Genomic DNA, 5,738 nt, shown 5'->3' with positions numbered 1-5,738 from the left:
AAAAATGATTTTAAAATGGAGAAATAATTTTTGGAAGAAAACTGGTTTTCTGGACAATGAGTTACTTTAACCTCCAGCATAGGTGTTCTGTGTTTGAAAAATAAAAAGGGTCCTCAAACGGTGTCGAAAAGAGGCATAGTCAGAACGGTTTGCTAAATTTTTGAGTTTAGAACATATTTCCAGTAGAGTGTGAAGACTGAAAACTAGTCAAAGATGGTCAAATAATTTTTATAAGAAAATTGGACAGATTTTGTCACATTTTGGAAAAATTGGCGTTTCTCTCTCAATACTTAATAAACAATTATGAAACCAGTGGCGTTTGAAAGGTAACTTAAAAATATAACTTTTTCGATTTGAATTACTTGAAAATTTATTATGGGGAATAAACGGTGACCTGGTAAAGTCAGCATTGCTGCTTCCTCCAAACAGCAATGAAGTAAAAATATATTCAGGCCATGAAAACGTCAGCACAAGTGTTCTATGTTCGAAAAATAAAAAGTGTCCTCAAACGGGGTCGAAAAGAGGCATGGTCAGAACAGTTTGTTAGATACTTGAGTTTAGAACATATTTCCAGAAGGATTTGAAGACTGAAAATCAACGGAAGATGGTCAAATAATTTTTATAAGAAAACTGGACAGATTCTGTCGCATTTTAGTAAAACTACAATTTCTCCTTTTAGGCTTATCCATTTTTTGTGAAATCAGTGGAAAATGAACGATAAATCTTATATCTAACTATTCCAAGTGGTCGTGTAGAAAAATACCATTTGTAGATAAAATGGGACCTGTTTGAAGCCACTGCTTCTGCTGTGTTGTAGGCGAGCTTAGGGAAATTATTTGTTTCGGTAAGAAAATGGTGTCCAATGATTTTATAAAAAATTTACACAGTGTATAACACCTATATCTACTTCCAGTATACACAGATTTTAAACATCAATTATTTTCAATTTATTAGAGCCCTCTTTTTATCCGATAAAGTCTGAAACAGTGAAGAAGAATCCAAGTTTCAGATAAAAAGAAGCCATTCTCATCTCATTTTACTCTCTTGTAAGATTATTTCAACAATGGAAAATATTGAACACATAAAAACAGTAGCTAAGCCATATATCTATATTTGCAAGAAGGAATATGAAATTATAACATAATGAAACCCTCACCCTATCAAAATTTCAAACATGCATGGTACTATTTTGCTATATATGACTTAACCATGCTTAGTCTTGCATATATAATTTATATAAATTCAGTTAGAAGTATCTAAGGGAGGATAGAGGTGATATATTCTTACCTCAATGAAGTAAAAAAAAAATCCCAAGTGTTGAGCTTTTCTTCCCCTCTCTTCTCTCATTTCCCTCTTGCTTTCTCTCCCTCTTTCTCTTCTTTCACAGCTATGTGTATGTATTATGGCTAATGGTGAGGTTCCTTATATAGGGAATATGGGAGCCACATTTGTTTTATTTTATTATTTCATTTCTTTAGCAAAAAAATTTCTATTGGCTTGGAATTACCATCCTATGCCATGCTTACTTCTCTTGGGGATGTTGAGTGTGAAATTGGGAAACCAAGCATGCTTGCATGCAACATAGCAGCCTAGGGAAAAAGAAGTGGCAGTCAACCACTTTTCTTGCAATTTGACACCTTTTTTTTAATTTTTTTTCTTTTTATTTATTTATTTTTTGAACTGAATTGAAATTGATGCCAATACAATATTAGTATATAGATATAACCTTTTATACATATATATATGATTTTGAGTCACTTTAATATTATAATATTATTTTATGTCACTAAAAGACATGAGATTGAACCAATTAATCTCCATGGGTAAATTTTCTTGTACACAAATTATTAATACAAAACTTTATACAGAACAATTATACAGAATAATATATATTAAGAATTAGATTTATGTAGTCATAAAAGTGATGACAACGACGATGACAATAACAACAATAATAATAATACTATGAAGATAAAAATTACACTAATTAAATAATTAAAAGTTAATTATAGAATTTCGTAACAAAATGTTGTTATGGAATTGGATTATGGATTGTTGATTACAAAATTTAAGTAGCTAAATATAATTACCAAAATAATTTTTAATATGCAAAAATATGGGTTCTCACATGCTCTTAGGTCAAACTTTTTGTTTAGCGGCCGCTATTTTTCCGTTTGACCTTCTCAGTTATGTATCATTGAGTAGTTTGTGGATCCACTATATTATCCTTAGACAATATGCACAACTAAAAGCAAATGTCTTACGGTATTAAGTCTTTGATTACATCAAGACTTACCGTTACTCTATGTCACTCCCATTTTTTCAAATTTAAATAATAAACATAGAGGTGTTTTTTAGAAGTTAATAAAACTATTTTTGCTTCTACTCCAACTTTGTCCTATAGAAAGAATTGAAATTCTTTGTGGACCTATTATCGAAACCGTTACTTTGGTAACATCCTCCAAGCGCCCCTACATTCCTGATATAAATCAGTATATAACATCCATCATTTATTGACTATGGTGTGCTTGAATCAAGAAATTCCAAATCAAATTTATGAAATAGAAAAATCCAGAATAATTATGACTACCACGAGTCACAATTAATACTTTAACAAAATCATATCTTCATAAAGATTTTGCCCAATAATCAAACAATTCAAAAATCTCATTTAATTGAATAAATCTTTAAAAAGCATTCAAGGAAAAATACTTGTACAATGTATTTAAGAAAAAGTACTTGTACATCCAAATTAAGATTTAAACTCTTAAATTTGAATACTCCTTGTTTGAGTTTCTATGGATAACATTGCATAGAATATGATTAGCGGACAATTCTACTCCTGTCCCCCACATTTGTGATAATACATAAATTAACACAAATAACATGACTCATTTTCGAACAAGCGTCACTGTCACAAATAATAACTCATTCAAAAATATTTGGAACAAAAATGGAATTATCTCTTCTAATTCAAAAGATAAACTCTCACATTAAGAACATGATTCACGGTTAAAACTAAGTCTGACACACAAGTGAAATAAAGATTGAATACGTCCTATCTCACAAATTCAAAGTTACTTTAAAAATAACTTTCAATTAATTATTAAAAAATAATAATCAACCCAAAAGATTCCTCAATCTAATTTCAATTAAATGGAAGACACTACTATTTAAATTAGCACGTTTAAATATCTCCGGTGATCCAGATTGCGTTGATATTGCACGGATACTACTACCACAATCAAACAAAAGTTATTTACACATAATTTTTCTCATAATACTCCAAAAGAAATTCATTGATGATGTCATTATTACGGTCACAAATTAATTAAAAATTTCACAGTATATAGATTTGTATACAAAATATTTTCAATTAAACTTTAATCATAAAATTAATCAATCAATTCTATCAGCATATATTTGATTATCGACATCAAATTAATTTATCTTACAGAACCATATAAATTTACCAACTGATACAAAAGCACTATCTATCATGATATTAAAAGGAAACGAATAAATATACTCCCTCTGTCTCAAAATAATGGTCCTTTTTGGGAAATCCAAATTTTTTTGGTAATACAAATATTACACTTTAAAAAAATTGACTTTTCAAAATTATCCTTTTGATAGTACATTTTTTGGGAATATTAATGTCATAAATGTACTTTTTATATTGTTTATTAATTTAAAAGAATGACAAAATAGGAAATTTATATTATTTTTGTACTTGATTTTTGAAGAAGGACTAATATTTTAGGACAATGAAAAATGAAATAAGGGACTAATATTTTGAGACGGATGGAGTAATATATATAGTTACCACGCAATTGATAGAAGTTACACAACTTTTCAGAAAAAAAAACCACCAATCGACATATCTATATATACATACATATATGTATGTATCTATATATTTTCCACAAACTAACAACTAACATAAACAAAATTATAACAGATAATAACATCATATTATAAGGATTTATAAAATCAATAATGTCTATAAATAACATCTCTTCATCATATCCATACATGAACATTATGATTAACTAATCAAATCAACAGTTCCTCATCAATCTGCAATTTCTAAATAACACAATCTGTTTTTTTTAATAAAACAAAACCAGAAAATCATATATGGATAGAAATTTAATACAGAATAAACATTTTCTATAAAAAAATAACCAAAAGATTGATTGGAAATCTGTCTTTAACTGATTCTATACGACCAACTTATGATTACGACGAACAGAACGGAACACAATTACGACGGGACGCCGAACGGGACGTTACACACAACCCACATTCTCTCTCTCACTTTCTCTTTCCACAGAGGCACGCATCTTTTTCTTCCTCTTTTTTACTCACCAAACACACACCACATCTTTACCCCCTTTTCTCTATTTTCCCCACACAAATCCCAAAAGGACACAGTGAGGGCATTTTTGGATGAGTACACATCAGAAAGGAGTGTTTTATCTAGAATGATTGATCTAGAAATGGAAGTGGACAAGGCAAGGAGGATCATGGCCTATTGGATGTACTTACAGTCATTAGGGTGCAAAGATTTTCTCAAGAATCTATCATCTCATGATGATGATTTCATCTTGGCAACCCTTGAACCCAATTCTGTAACTCCCATTTCGTCCCCCCCCCCCTCGAGGACTGTCTAACTTGCAAACCTTAGTTCCTCTATCTAAGAGATTGTTGAGGGTAAAGAGAGAGTCTCTAGAGGGGTGAATAACTTCTATGAACATGATAGATATAACAAATGACATATTTATATACACACACACGCACAGAAACATTTTGATAAGATTAGAGATATATTAATCGAATTAATCAGAAGCGTAGCGTATCAATCATGAACATATATATATATATATATATATATGAGAGACAAAATTTTGCAGAAACAACAGTTTTTTTTTTAAAAAAAAAATAATAGTAATCGGATCCTATTTAATAATAGGTCCAATTCTGTTTAATCAAACAGTTCTGATTTACAAAACATTATTTTCCCAAAAATCATAACATGGACGAATCTGTCTTAAGATTGTTAGAAAAATAGTACCAAACTATCTGAAAAATATAATTTAAAAATATATAAACGATTTTTGGACAAAACCAAAACTGAAATAAATTGACAAAATAACGTAACAAAACTTACGGTACATAAAAAGATAAAACCTGATCGAGTCGAGTGTGTAACTGTAACGCCCTCAAAATAATACATAAAACCCATCACTTTAGACATGCATTGATATAAAAGAAACCAACCACTTCTATTCATCAGAGTAATTCTTACAACAGTATTACATGTTAACAACAAAAGGAAATGCCCTATGGGCTTACAGCTTTCCAAGTCAACACCTGGTCACACAAAAGAAGAGTACTAACTCTATACAAAATAAGCCCTTGGCTTGATATACATGTAATACAAACAAAATAAACAAAAAGAGTCTTCAACTCTCATCATCATCCAAACTATGTCCTTGGAGGTGACATATTACCTGTACCTGAAAATAATGTCCCATAAAGGGTGAGCCAACGCCCAATAAAGATATGCTAAACACAGTATGAGCAATAACTAAGACATTAGCAATTGATAAATGTTCAATTTCCATAAATCAATTCATAACCCATTTCCATTTCATGACCACTATGTTCATGTTTCATTTCAGTTTCCATTTCTTATCAATTTCACAATTTACATCAACGACTCAGAACCTGGC

The sequence above is a fragment of the Camellia sinensis genome, chromosome 8 (assembly GCF_055761805.1).
Source record: "Camellia sinensis isolate YWXY chromosome 8, ASM5576180v1, whole genome shotgun sequence".
Lineage (NCBI taxonomy): Eukaryota > Viridiplantae > Streptophyta > Magnoliopsida > Ericales > Theaceae > Camellia > Camellia sinensis.
The sequence above is the reverse complement of the archived record's forward strand: the minus strand, read 5'-3'. Positions refer to the sequence as shown.